The sequence below is a fragment of the Notamacropus eugenii genome, chromosome 1, assembly GCF_028372415.1.
Source record: "Notamacropus eugenii isolate mMacEug1 chromosome 1, mMacEug1.pri_v2, whole genome shotgun sequence".
NCBI classification, from domain to species: domain Eukaryota; kingdom Metazoa; phylum Chordata; class Mammalia; order Diprotodontia; family Macropodidae; genus Notamacropus; species Notamacropus eugenii.
The window spans coordinates 290,504,886-290,520,374 of record NC_092872.1 but is presented as its reverse complement, the minus strand read 5'-3'; the positions used below and the strand labels follow the sequence as shown (position 1 = coordinate 290,520,374).

The 15,489-nt window shown below is 43.8% G+C and overlaps 1 protein-coding gene across 1 annotated transcript in view; it reads left to right on the top strand.

Annotated features, from left to right (window-relative positions):
* Positions 1-15,489, top strand: part of STK32C (serine/threonine kinase 32C) — a 185,033-nt gene that overhangs the window by 60,450 nt on the left and 109,094 nt on the right. The gene's annotated exons all lie outside the window — the stretch shown is intronic.

Below are 15,489 nucleotides of genomic sequence, written 5' to 3'. Positions count from 1 at the left end.
CCTTGCATCATTTTCGGGGAGAGACCCCCCCCAGATTTGGCTGCCGAGGCTCTCTCCCTGTCAGTCTCTGTCTTCGTGCTCTTGGCCAAGCCGAGCCCCGGGTCCTTACCTGGAAAGTCACGCCAGTGGCCTAGGGAACCTGACAGGCTCCTTTTAGCTCTCCATCTGGGTCCTACGACCTAGTCTGGGCCCACGGGAGATCGAGGGCGGGGTCTCGGGGGTGTCTGCCTGCGAAGCCTAGACCTGAGCAAGGTTTGGGGCTTAGCCTTCCCTCCTGGCTGGCCCTGCCTCCCTCCCCGGGTCTAAAGCCTTGAGGTTTTACGGCTGAACGTCTCCCCCGGAATCCAGTCAAAGAAAAAGCCGAGATTCCTGGCTTCCAGATGGCCTGGTTTCCCCCTTGTTTGCGCTCATTACGCGGCTGAGATTGTCTCTAGAATCACAGCCCTACCCCCACCCCCCGCCCGCCCCCCGCAGCTTGCTATTATTTTGGTTTCTTGTTGGCCAGGAACGTCATCCCCAGGGAGCTCATTCTCCGAGACAGAGCCTTTGGGCTCAGCCCCTGGGAGAACATACGAGCGGACGGCCCCATTCTACAGACACGCAGGAGCCAAGAATACCTCCTTTTGTTTGAATGAAGTAACTGTCGAGAGGAGGGTGCCATTCGGACCCGCAGCCCGGGAGAGCCCGACAGAAGCCCCAGGGGTACTTGGGAGCCAGACAACCTGACAAGAGATAGCAGGACTCTCCTCCACAATCCTGCAGCAAGAGAGCTCGGCTCAGTCCTCGTCCCTGTTTTGAGATTATACAGTCGGATCCCAGAGAAGGGCAGGGCAGTCAGAGGGAAGATTTGAACCCTGCCTAGTCTTGGGGTCGGTATCAAGCTCACTTTGCAGCTTGCCCCCCGGGGGGCCTCCTCAGATACCCACAGCTGTGTGAGCTGCCCCAAAGCCTGTGACCAGTGTGCAGGACACGAGTTCTTGTCACCGGGGCTTGGGCTGCGGAATGGAAGAGGCTCAGAGGTCAGCCAGGCCCCCTGACGTGGTCTGGTGGATGAGGGGATGGGTCACGCCTGATGTCATCCCGGGCAGTACTATGATCCTGTCACACCAGAGGTCATTCCGGAAAGTTCTCTGATCCTTCCACCCTGGGCAGTCCTCTGACCCCACCCTCTGGGGGTTTTCCCAGCTAGCCAGTGTCTCCAGGTCTCCTTATTGTAGCTCTTAGATGCCTCTCTTCTATGAATGTGCCTGGGAAGTCCTTCCTGGAGTATGGAGCAAAGACCCAAAGACCTGGGCTTGGGAACTCAGTTCTGCTTAGATTAGTGTCCCTTCCTTTCCCATTGGTGGGGACCACGGGGAAGATGCTGAGGGGGCAGAGACCTAAGCACAGGGCGGCTGTGAAGCTGGAGGGAGGTACTTGGAAGATGGTTAGAACTTCGCTGAGAGGGAAAACAGCGGCAATCATTCATTGGCCACTGAGTCCTTTATGTGTTTTCTGTCAGGAGGCATCAAGACTGGCCTGTTCATGATGTGCTTCTTTACATGCATACCTGGGGTTTTAGGACCCCACCCCCTTTTTAACCAATATGGGAACTATATTCTAAGACTTCCCAGTGGGAACTTGGGGTGGGAGGGAAGTCACAAAGGGAATGATTTTGGGAGGATCTTCAAGGTTCAATCTTGAGTGAATAAGCCGGGAGCTTGGGGTACTAGGCCAGGGGTTAATTTCTTTATAAAACATGAAAAGAACAGACGGGAAACTCTTTCCTTGGGAGAGAGCATGCTGTCCCTGTACCAGCTCCAACATGAAATGAAGGTTGCTGTGATACATCCCTGATTGGGAGCTGATACTGACATTTAGGTTCTTGAAAACTCCCCCCCCCCCCACCTCCCGCCAATATTTTCAGATGGAATTGCCTGAAATCCTTTGAGTTCTCCTTTCCCAGGTGGTCAGGCAGGGAGCTCTGTGGCTGTCATTGTGGTAACCTGTCTTGGGGCACCCATTTTACCCAATTTGAGCAGCTCAGTGTAACACTGGCTCCATTTTCAATGTTGATTGGTATTGGCAAGCGTCAAGGACAGCCCTTCCAGAACACTTAGGTTTCAGTGGGTGCTGATTAATAGAGATCTCTCCAAATACTGTGCTCAGACTTCCTGGCTAATGGAAGGTGAGAGCTCAGGGTTGAAATCTCAGGGATCTTCTGTTTGGGAAATGCCAAGCCACTGTCCACAAAAAAAGGGCCAGGTACCCCTCCCTGCCTCCAGTTGTGTCCTCTCTCCACCATCCAGCTCGAAGGGGCTTAGGGGCTCTGAAATCAAAACTTTCTATTGCGAGGCAAATTCAGTGAAGCCTCTTAAGCTGGCCTCCCATGGAGTGTCTCCAGGTTCCTGGCAGCCACGTGCTGTATCCAAGCATTCTCTGGGAAGGGAAGATTAGGAGAGATTAGACAGGGCCAGGGTCAGGGCAGCTCACCAGAAAGACTCATCTGACCTTTGAAGCACCTTTTGTTCCATGTTGTTTCCCCCTAATTATCCAATAAAGGTGTTATTTAGAGATGAAAGGGGACTCAGGAGCCTTGAGGGAGTCCTTGTGCTGCCCTCAGAGGGGATGGTAGAAGTAAGGCTGAGGGGCAGGAGCAGGCTCTCTGCAGACTTTAGAGATGACTGTAAAGTCTGAGTGACCGCCAACCCAAGTCACCTGCCCCAGTCTGGAATCTGCACCACCATAATTTCCTTCACCATGTACATTTGGGTGGCGATAAACCTTTAGAAGTGTCACCCACAGTGGTGCGCAGGGCACCAAAGGAGCATTTCAGAAAAAAATGAAACAACATTCATGTTGGCTAGGCAGGGCTTGGGGCGTGGATGCTTTGGGAATCAGCCCCTTTTGAAAATCTTTCAGCAATTTTTTTGCTCTCTGTCTTTTTCTCGGAAAGTTGGGTGAACTGAACAAGCCTCCCTAGTTCTCCCTCTGATGATTGAAGACCAGGCGATGAGAGCATTGCTATCCCCTTGTATACTCCTGACACCCAAGGGCTCACTGTGCCCCATTCTGTGCTCACGTTCACAGAAGACCCTGCCTTCCTCTTTGGGTAGAGCTGGAAGACACCCAAGGGGAGGAAACCTTCCCTGAGTCCTGCCAGAAGCTGCTACTAACTTCTAATTCCTCCTTAGCAGGAAGAAAGGATCCCGGGAAAGAGAAAATCATCTTTCTGTCCTTCTGCAGGCCCCTCTACATGGACTGAGCCCCCAAAGCTGCTGAGGTGGGGCTCTGACAGCCTGAATAAAGAGACCACATTGGTCGTCTTCTTTTGCTATGTTCTGTAGGGCACCAACGATCCTGGTCTCTGCACCGCCCACAGAGACAGTTCTTATTTGGGGATTGTCATCGATTAAAAGCAAGAATGAGTTTTGGAGGGTGTGGTTCTCAGAGGTCTGACACTATGACAAGGATGTGGACATGGGAAATCACCAGTGCCCCTAAAGTGGAGTGAAGATTCTCCAAGAGTCTCCCAGAATGGCAGGGGTTAACCAGGTCCACAACATAACCCTGCCCTCTGGGAGCTCCCATTCCAGCAGGTGTTAGTACATGAATAAATTGATAAACACAAAGTCTACACAGAGTCCATTTGGTGGAGTAGGGTGTATGGGTAACGGGGTAACAGGGCAGCCCTCATGTGCTGATATGGTAGAGCTTTGGGGAAGAAGGACGTGACCTTCCCTTTGCCTTCTGGCTGTAATAGTGGACCTCCATGTGGATGCCCTGTTTTAGGGAAGAAGTTGAGATGATGAATAGTGTCTTGAGGTAGACAACCAGGAATCATGCAGGATCTTCTTTTTACACCAGAGCTGGGGCATGGGTAAAGCAACTGTGGATATTCAGCCTGGAGAAGGTAAAGGATAGAATTCTCAGTCACCTGCTAACATCTGAAAATGAGCACCAGCATCTGTGTGAAGATCACAGCATAATTCGAAGACAGCATATCATTTGAAGCGTAGTTAGTTATTCTTGCTTGCTTATACCAAAAACTTCCCTTCTTCTGTTGTCAAGAAATTCTCACTTTATGACCTGGTTTTGGAGCTTTGATTGTTCCGGATAGATGGGGCTGAGATCTCAGACAGTTTTTTTAATCTTCCTGGACTCAGAGTTGGAGTTTTGGATGATTTCATCTTGACACATATTGAATACCCTCAACAGCCTCAGAGGTAGCTGGTTGTTACCTGGAGAATTAGGATTAAGGTCAGAGAACTGGACAGTTTCTTATAATTAGCCTAAGGATGAAACTCATTCAGTAATTTTGGAAGAAGTAGCTGTAATCTCACGGTGGGCATCTTGCCTAGTGTAATTGATAGCAAGAAACTATTGTTATCTTATAGCTGGGAACCAAAAATCCTACTCATTCTGGCAAAGAAAAATGAAAAAGCAGAAAAATCTTGCTTTAGTTTTAGTAAATTGTACATGGTTACACTTCCAAAGACTATTTTTTGAACTTTACGATTTTATTTTCAGTTCCAAATTTTCTCTCTCCCTCTAGCCACTCTTCCACCCAAGATGAGAAGGCAAGAAATGTGATACCCATCATACATATGAAAGCATACAAAACATTTCCATGTTAGCTATGTTGCGGGGCGGAGCGGGGAGGGGGAGAAGCAAGAAAAACAAAGAAAAAATATGCTTCCTTCTGCGCTCAGAATTCATTAGTTCTCTTTCTGGTGGTGGACGGCGTTTTTCATTAAGGGTCCTTTGGAACTGTCTTGGATCATTGTCTTGAGCAGAGCAGCTAAATCTTTCACAGTTGATCACTGTTACATACAATATTGCTGTTATTGAATACAATATTATCTTTGTTCTTCTCTCTTCATTTTCCATCAACTTATATAAATCTTCCCAGGTTTTTCTGAAACCATGCCCTTCATTATTTCTTGTAGCACAACAGTATTTTATCACAATTATATATCATAGTTCTTTTAGGCTTTCCCTGATTGATATTCATGCCTTAGTTTCCAGTTCTTTGTCACTATTAAAAGAGCTACTATAAATACTTTTATACATATACGTCCTCTTTCTTTCATCTCTTTGAGATACAGACCTAGTAGTGATATTGCTGGGTCAAAGGAACTGCACAGTTTGATAGCACTTTGCCCATAGTTTCAAGTTGTCCTCCAGAATGGTCAGACCAGTTCACAGCTCCATCAACAGTGCATTAGCTTCCCTGCTTTTCCACATCTTCTCCAGAATTTGTCATTTTCTTTTTCTCTCAGAGTGTTTTTCAGATTGTTAGCCAATTGGATGGATGCTGGTACCTTGGAGTTATTTTAATTTGCTTTTCTTTATTAGTGATTTAGAGCATTTTTTCCTTATGACTATTGATATCTTTGATTTTTTTTCTCCTGAGAACTGCCTGTTCATATCCTTTGATCATTTATCAGTTGAAGAATGACTCTTATTTTTTATAAATTTGGCTCAGTTCTCTATATATTTGAGAAATGAGACCTTTATCAGAGAAATTTGTTGTAAACTCCCCCCGCTCCCAGTTTACTTCTTTCCTTTTAATTTTGATTGCATTGATTATCCATTTTACCTCCTATGATCCTGTCTGTTTCTTGTTTGGTCATAAATTCTTTCCTTATTTATAAATCTGAGAGGTAATTTTTTTCTCTGTTCCCCTAATTTGCATATGATGTCACCCTTTATGTCTAAATCATGGACCCATTTTGACTGTATTTTGGTATGCAGTTTAAGTTATTGACCAGTATCTAATTTCTGCCAGATTTCTTTCCAATTTTCCTAGCAGTTTTTGTTGAATAGTGAATTTTTTTACTTTCATATTAAATATATTTTCACATTAGTCTTGTTGTAAAGAAGAATTAGAACCAATGAAAGGAATTATGGGAAAGAAACAAAACAACAACAAAATGAGAGAGCAAATAGCCTGCTTCCATCTTCATTAGGACTCCCAAGTTCTTTTTCTGGATGTGGACAGTATTTTCCATCCTGAGTCTTTTGGAGTTGTTTTAGGTCCTTGCATTGCTGAGAAGAGCTAAGTCTATCAAGGTCAGTCATCACTCAATGTAGCTATTACTGTGTATAATGTTCTCCTGGTTCTGCTCTCTTCACTCACCATCAGTTCATATAGGTCTTTCCAGGTTTTTCTGAAGTCTGCTTGTTCATCATTTCTTATAATACAATAGTATTCTATTACATACATATACCACAACTTGTTCAGCCATTCCCCAACTGATGGGTATACCCTCAGTTTCCAATTCTTGACCACCATAAAAAGAGCTGTTATAAATATTTTTGTACATGTAGCTCCTCTTTCCTTTTTTATGATCTCTTTGGATACAGCCGCAGAAGGGATATTGCTTGGTCAAAGGATATGCAGTTTTATAGCCCTTTGGATATAGTTCCGAATTGTTCTCCAGAATGTTTGAATGGTTCCATCAACAATGGATTATTGTTCCAATTTTCCCACATCTTCTCCAACATTGGTCATTTTTCTGTTTTGTCATGTTAGCCAATCTGATAAGTGTGAGGGGGTACCTCAGAGTTGTTTTGATTTGCATTTCTTTAATCAATAGTGATTTAGAGCATTTTTTTTTGTATGGCTATAGATAGCTTTAATTTTTTCATCTGAAAATGCCTGTTCAGATCCCTTTGATCATTTAAAAATCAGGGAATGACTTGTATTCTTGTAAATTTCACTCAGTTTTCTATATATTTTAAAAATAAGGTCTTAAGCAGAGATACTGGCTGTAAAATTGTTTCCCAGCTTTCTGCTTTCCTTTAATCTTGGTTGCATTGGTTTTGTTTGTACAAAAACTTCAATTTAGTGTCATGAAAATCATCCATTTTGCATTTCACAATGTTTTCTATCTCTTGTTTTGTCATAAATTCTTCCCTTCTCCATACATCTGAAAGGTAAACTATTCCTTGCTCTCCTAGTACGCTTATAGTATCATTCTTTATATCTAAATCATATACCCATTTTGACTTTATCTTGGTATACAGTGTAAGATCTTGGTCTTTGCCTAGTTTCTCCAATACTATTTCCAGTTTTTCCAGCAGTTTTTGTTAAATAGTGAATTCTTATCCCAGAAACTGGAATCTTTGGATTTATCAAACAGTAGATTGCTATGGTCATTGACAGTTGTGTCTTGCATACCTAACCTATTCTTCCACTGATCTACGCCTCTATTTCTTAGCCAGTCCCAAGTAGTTTTGATGATTGCTGCTTTATAATACAATTAATGATCTAGTGCATTTCTTTTCCTTTGCATACCTTTTCATTAATTCTCTTGATTGAGTAGCAAGTGCTTGCCCCAATAACTGATATCTTTGGGTTAATCAGACATTAGGTTACTATGGTCATTTACTACTACATATCATGTACCTATCCTATTCCACTGATCTGTCCCTCTATTTCTTAGCCAGTCCCAGATTATTTTGATACTTATCACTTTGTAGTAAAGTTTAAAATCTGGTACTGCTACTCTGCTTTCCTTTCCTTTTTTTTCATTGATTCGCTTTATATTTTTGACATTTTGTTCCTCCAAATGAATTTTGTTATTTTTTTTCCCTAGCTCTATGAAGTAATTCATTGGTGTTCTGACTGGCATGAAACTGGATAAATTAATTTAGGTAGAATTGTCATTTTTATTATATTGGCTCAACCTTCCCTTGAGAAATTAATATTTCTCCAATTGTTTATATCTGTCTTTATTTATGTGAAGAGTAATTGCATTTTTATTGTTCCTGTATGTGTCTTGGCAGGTAGATTCCCAAATATTTTGTACCACCTGCAGGTATTTTAAATGTATTTTCTCTTTCTTTCTACTGATTTTTGTTGGTAATATGTAGAAATGTTGATGATTTTGTGAATTTATTTTATATCCTGAAACTTTGCCAAAGTTGTTAATTGTTTCAATTAGTTTTTTAGTTGCTTATATATAGGGTTTTCTATGTACAACACCATCCTATCATCTGCAAAAAGCGATAGTTTTGTTTCCTCATTGTCTATTCTAATTCCTTCAATTTTTTCGTTTTATTGCTATAGCTATCATTTCTTTTACAATATTGAATAATAGTGGTGACAAAATTCTTGCTTTACCCCTGATCTTACTGGGAAGGCATGTAATTTATGTCTATTACAGGTAATGCTTGATCTTGGTTTTAGATAGATGCTTTTGAGAAAAGTTCCATTTATTCCTATGCTTTCCAGAGTTTTTAATTGGAATATGTTTTATATTTTGTCAAAAGTTTTTTCTCTTCATCTATTAATTCAATCATGTGATTTTTGTTGTTTTTTGCATTGACATGGTCAAATATACTTATAGTTTTTCTAATATTGAACCAGCCCTGCATTCCTGATATAAATACATCCTGGTCCTACTGTGTAATCTTTGTGATATATTTCTGTGAGTCAATATTCATTAGGGAAATTGATCTATAGTTTTCTTTCTCTGTTTTTGCTCTTCCTAGTATAAATATCAAAACCATATTTGTGTCATGGAAGGAATTTGATGGGGGTCCTTCTTTGCCTATTTTTTTCAAACAGTTTATAAAGTACTGGAATTAACTGTACTTTAAATGCTTAGTAGAATTTGCCTATAAATTCATCTGGGTTCCTGGGATTTTTTCTCATTGATGGCTTGCTCACATATTCAAAAGACTCTTCAGTCTTAACATATAAACCCATTGGATGACAATAAGATATACTTAAAGTGCAGATTTCTTCTGCTTAGGAAAGAAGACTCTCACAAGGGGAGGGTGTCACCTTGGCAGCTTCCAGAAGGAGTGCGGTAGAGTAAGGACAAGGCATTGAGAGGATGGGGGTCAGAGGCCCCAGTGAACTCAGAGATCAGGCATCACATGAGCACTAGACCAATGGCAGCCATCTCTGCTGCTCCTGTAATCAATGATTCCCTGAAGGGTTTTTATTTTTTTCAGACATGGTCCATAGTATTACATTTGATTGGATTGTGATGTTGGATTGATATCATCTCTCAGAAACTGCACCCATTTTTATCTTGGTACTAATTTGATTAATGAATTAATGAATAACAAGAATAAAACAATGAATTTAAATGAATGACACTCATTCAGCAAATATTTATTAGACGCTTGCTACATGCAAGTCTAGAGATATGAAGATGGTAAGAAACAATGGCTGCCCTCAAGGTGCTCATGGTCTAGTAAGACACACACAAATTGAGTATCACCTGTCTCCAAGGGAATAGCAGAAGCAGCCAGGGCCCTTTCCTTCAGTGGCTTCTTTCTTTTGGGATGCTGTAGTGGAATGTGTCTGGGAGGCAGGAACTGGGCATGGGATTTCTGGCTGGCTCAGTCATGAACTTGCCACCTGACTTGGGGAAAACACTCAGCCTTTCTTGGTCTCAGTTTGCTCATCTGTAAAATAAAGAGTGTGGTAAGGATGACCTCTAAGTCCCCTTCCAGTGCTGACCTTTTAGGCAGTCCCTCCTAGTCTCTTCACTGCTGTGATGGGAGCCTAGTGTAGCAGGGGCCAGTCTTCATGCCTCCCCCCAACCTGGGGAACTTTCCACCTGCCCCAGAATTGTCTTTGTTGTTCCTCCTGGTGGTGACTGGAGCAGTGAGTGAGACCACTCAAAAAGTGGTTCTATTTTTAACCTCAGGCTCGTTTCTCTCCTTATCTCCTTTTATCTTTGCTGCTTCCACTTGGAGATGTGAGACTGAGGCCTCTTCTCTTTAAATGAAAGCCTCAGAAGGATCCACCCTTCTGAGGAATCAACTGATCCTAGGTCCCTGAGTCATGGACTGACTGATGAAAGGCTCGAGTTAGAGGTCATTGATGACAGGCTACTGGTGGCACATGTTCTGAGTGCTGGCCCCTGTATGAGGAAGTGCTGGACACAGAGCTTAGCCAAAGGAAGGTATCCTTACAGTGTGTGGTACCTCTAAAGACAGTCTTGTGCTGGGAAGGAGGAGACATGCAAGGCATTAGGAAGCAGCAGTGGGGCGTGACAGAAAAGTCATAACCTCAAGCCCAGGCTCTGACATTTCCTGTTTGACATTGGACATGTCTCATCTACTTCCTGAGTCTCAGTTTCCTCATCTATGAAATGGACGTAATCATTCTTGCACTTATGGGGATGGTAAGAGAAAAGAGACTTGTAAAACTTGGAGCAAGGTAGTAATAGGAGTTGTCCATTGTTATGGATATGAATAAGGATACATATGTGCATGAGCTTAAATACTGGTAGAGAGAAAAGCTGTCATTTTTTAGCGTGCTTGACTGATTTGACCCACTCAGGTTTATGAAATAATTTCCAAGAACTGAGTTTTCTGATTACTTCTGCAACGCAGTGGCAAAGAGTTTAGAGTTTAGAGAGATCTTGGTGCCTTGCATTTTCTCTGCCCCTCAGTGCCTCATTGAGTCCAATTGATGTGTCTCTCATGAGTTTCCATTGGCTGAGATGATTGACTTCAAGCTGATATAAACTGAGGCTATGGCAAGGGCATATCCAAATAGGATGATGGGACAGTTATCCCAGAAATAAGCAATGTCAATAATGCCCATGAAAGTTGGCATTTGATGAGTTGGAGATAGAGAGAAAGTGGATCTTTAAAGAAAAGTCATTTCTTGGTAGCTGGTCAGTGGCTGGTTTCTGAGACGGAGCAAGTTCTGTGGTTTGTGAGAAATGCTGGAAAGATACCAGTACTTTCCAATGTAGGTGCCTGGAGTTGGAGAACAAGATGGACGTGGTGCTCTAAGGCAAAACAGGAATGCCTATTAATTGAGCTGTCAGGTCCAGCTTATTAATAAATGGATCAGGCCAAGGACACAGCCCTGGCATGTGCAATGAAATGCCATGAAAGATGCAGGGCATTCTATTTCAGGCCCTGGCTCACATGAAAACAGAATTAAAAATACCAGTGGGGAAATGGCCCATCCCACTCATTGTTCATCTCTTGGATTAAGACGACCTAGTTTTATTACAGCAAACACATTTTTGGTTGCCAGTTCTGTGAAATGAAAATCTTTCTTTTGAAGGATAAATATTTTAATAACTTGACTTTTAAAATATTTATCAATACCAGGAAGGCACTGCTCCTTGCCCGTCATGTAGTATTTAACTTCAAAGTTGAATCGACTTGAAACATTTGCTGGGTCAGCTAAATTCTCAGCCCTAGGCCTTGGGGCCATTGGTAATTGACAACCAACAGATGTACCTTATGTTCAGTATTCAGTTCTGGCCAAAGGACTTGTAAACCACCTTCTGTTGTCTAAACCTCTATTTCTAAAAGCATTCCTACAGAAAAAGGGGAATGTGACCCCCAAGCTTACACGGAAAATAAAAGCTCTTAAGAATGCAGAAAAGCTTTCAAAGTTATATCCTTGATTAAAATCCTGGGATTTTCCGAGAACTTTAACTATAAAGTCTATTCCAATGTAGAGTATAGACCCATACCACCATCAGCATGCATGCGTGAGCTGCCTCCCATGTGCCAGGCTGCCACAGATAGGATTGGTGGTTCTGAAGCCCTTCCTCTCCTGAGCAGAGCCCAGGGATTGTTGAGAGTACAAAGAAGATGGAACTCACCTAGGGCCATCAGAATCACCTCCTGATTCCATATCTAGACTGGCTTGGCCACCTCCTAATCTAGTCATATGCATGACATCCTTAGTATTGCTTCTCACCTGTCATGGGTCACCATTGGTGACCTCTGTCATGAGGCCAGTCCTGATTCCACCTGCTTTTAAGTATTTGTTAATAAATTCAACAACCATGGCAATGGTCACTGACCTTGATTTATTTTTGTTCCTGGGCCTATGATTTCATTGGTGTAGAGAGCTCCCAGGTGAGGACAGCCTTTCTGCTGGTGCTGATCTGCACATACTGTACAACTGAGAGCCTTAAACAGTTATCCAGGGCAAGTGACTTACGCAGTGTCAGCCAGCATGTGTCAGACGTAGGGTTTGAACTAGGTCTTCCTGTCTCTAAGACTGACTCTCATTTCACTACATCTTGACCACCTCAGACATTTTTTAGAACATTTTAGAGTTTTTCAGGCACCTCACAGACATCCCATTTGAGTATCACAACAGGATTTCTTAATGGGGGTCTATTGACTCTATGAAAAACAAAGCACACCTTTATTTCAATATGATTGGTTGCCTTTGTAATGTCGTGTGTTTTATTTTATGAATTTAAACACATAATTCTGAGAGAAGGCTGGAAGGTGACACAGCCAGAGGGAGATCAAGGTACTCTGGACTAGAAATGTCATGGTTCCCATTTTGCAGGGGAGAGAAGGTGCAGAGAAGGTCAGTGACTTGGCCATGCTCACACAGCTAGTTAAGTGTCAGAGGCGAAATTCAAACCCAGGCCTCCTATGCCTGCATACCCTCTCCCTCTAGTCCTCCATCTGGATATTGTCATGTGGAAAGAGACTTCTTTTGGAGTCTGCATGCCCAGGTTTGAAGAGGCTAGCTCTTAACACTTGCTAGCTGTGTGGCCTGGGGCAGTGACTTACCTCCGGAAGCCTCAGCTTCCTTCTGGGTAAAGTAACATGTGCTAATGTCTAAGGCTCTCAAATCCACTGTTCTGTAGCTGCTATCACAGCCTCATATTCCCCCAGTGTTCAGGAGGGCCAGAAAGGAGGGTGGGCAAGAATGGAAGACCCTGAGCCACAGATCAAGAGATCGTCTCTGGTCCTTGCCAGTCTTGTGGCCCTTGCCCTGATTTTCTTCATCTCTAAAGTGGAGGAGATGCACATCCTTCTGAGTCACAGGTGCCAAACCCCATTGGAAGTTTACAGAAAGCCTTGTGACCTGGAAGTCTGCTCTGACCATCCGTGCTGTGCCAGAAGTCTTGTGAAGACAGAAGCTGAGTTCATGATGGAAAGGCTGGAGACTGGTGAGTGGCCCCGTGGCGCTCATGGTGGATTGTGATTGGATTTGTTGGATCTTGCTTTCATTGGTTCTAATGCCTTTTTTGGGGATAAAGCACATTCTGCTCCTTCTGTTGTTCAGTTGTGACCTGCTCTTCTCCCCATTTTCTATACGAGAACATAGGTGTAGGAGGTCACAGAGCCAATGTCATAAACTTGGGTGGCTCTGGAGTCAGAGGACTTAAGGTCTCCCAAGTCCCTGTTCAGTGAGACTGTCCTCTTTGCATGGTGAGTGCTCTGGGAGCTGGTCACTGTTGTTGAATTCCTGACCTTGCTTGCTTAGTGCTGAATCCCATTGTTATCCCAATAGATATCAGAGCTGGGGGGGGGAGGGGGAAGGGCCTTCTAGGGACAGGCTCTGGCTCTTGGGATCTGTGTCTCCTCCACAGATGATGCTGTATGGGTGGGAGCTGATTCAGGACTCACATCCTTTTCTTCCTTGTGAAATTCCTCTTTCTTCCAAATCTCAGAGCACTGTGCTCCATATTAAGAAAAGGCTTCCTGGCTACAGCCTCCCCTCATCTTTAGCTTGGGCTCCCCAGGGTCCAGGGTTCCAGGAGCCTTTCAGTTTTGGAGTGGCAACCCAGCCTCCAAAATTCCTTTCCACGGACAGCAGAATGTGGGCTCCAAAAGGTTAGCAGCTGGACCTCCTCTGGATTGAGGAAAGTGAAAGAACTGAACTCTCAGCCTCTACTGAGGTTTGTTGTCTTTTAGACTGCCCATTGTTGAGTGTGAGATCCTGGAGAGACCTCAGAAATCCTCTCCTCTAACCACCCTCCCCTTTACAGAGGAGGAAAGAGGAACCAGACTGAGGCAAGGACTGACCTAGGGTCCCACAGGAAGGAAAGAGCAAAGCTTGGGTTAGAATACAGGACTCCCAAGTTTCCAGGGCTCTTGTGTCTAAGATGTTCTGGCTCTATCTGAGCCATCCCAACCCTTTTCAGACCTAGAAGCACATTGATGTAGAAGGAAGCAAAGGCAGAGTCATGACTGCTGCCCCAGGGAGGAGGCTGGATGGTAGTTATGGCATGGGACTTGGGGTGGGGTGCTGGATGATCCTGGGGGCACAGGGTCTCACACAGGGACCCACCACCAACGGTTGCTGAGAAAACTTGTCCTCTGGGCAGGTACCTCCACTGCGGGGCTGAGGCTGGCCCCCGCCTTGGATGCTCTCCCCATTGGTGGCTTTGGTATGTGGTGGAGAGTTTGGGGATGTAATCATACTTATTGCCTGTATACGTGTGCCCAGGGAGACAAAGACACTGTGTGTGTGTGTATGTGTAGAAGTGTGGGTATGTGAGTATGTATAATAAATATATGTGTATGTGAGTCTGTTTGTGTGAATATGTGTGTGAGTGTATATGTTTATATGTGTGAATGTGTGTGCATGAATGTATATGTGTGTTAGTGCGTGTGTGAGTATATGTGAGTGTGTGCGAGTGTGTGTATGTGAATGTATATATGTGAGTTTAGGTATGTGAGTGTGTATGAATGTGTGTATATGTTTATGAGTGTGTGTGTATGTGAGTGTGTATGAATGTATGTGTGTGAGTATATGTATATATGTGTATGAATATGTGAATGTATATGTGAGTGTGTGCATTTATGTGAGTGTGTATGAATGTATGTGCATGAGTGTATATGTGTGTATGAATATGTGAATGTATGTGTAAATGTGTGTGTGTGTGTGTGTGTGTGTGTGTGTGTGTGTGCAGGGCACAATGACAGGGGTAATTCCTCCTCACTGGAGTTGTCTCACTGCCTTGGGTGGACTGATGGCCCCATCTTCCGTGGGGATGAACTAGCTGGCCCCATCTTTGGTGCTCTCTTTCCTTCCTTCACTGCTAGTCCTGTATCCAATCCTCCCTCACCCCTCGTGATTTCTGGGGCACTTTGCCTTTCTCAGGGTGGGCTATAGGGTTATTCTGGGCAAGTTCCAGGCAGCCTGGTCTGGTTGTCCCTTCCTGGATTCTACTGCCCAACAGTCCTGTTTGGGGACTGCACCAAAGGAAGCGTGTGTGCATGGGGCTGGAGGAGGATGAATGGCAGACTTTATACATTTCTGAAGGAAACAAAAGCTTAATTCTCATTTTACCATGCTGGAGAGATTCAGGATCAAATTTTAGTGGTCAAAATGCAGTAGGAAATGTCCCTTTATCCCAATGGGATGGTGACCCCTCATGGACTAGAGTGGGATCTGCCTTAGCTTCCACAAAGAGTGGTCTTGACCAAAGCCCAGCTGTTCATGGCCAGAGAAGGAGGCTCAAGCCCAGGTGTTCCTGATGCCTCGGCTCTTCAGGGATTTTCTGGGTGAACAGATGTCTGTGTGCCCATTGGATAAAAGGGCCATTAAAAGTTCTACAAATTTAGGTTTCCCTGGGGCTTGGGAGCAGAGTTGCAGAGGACCCGCAAACTGGGAGGGACAGTTAAGGCTGGTATGATCCAGAGAATGTCTAGAAGATCTCAGCTGCATTGAGTGAGGCAGATGGAGTAGAATAGCCATAAGTGGAAAGTTTCACCCTTGGGTTCAACAAAACGACAGCCAAAGTCCTAGAT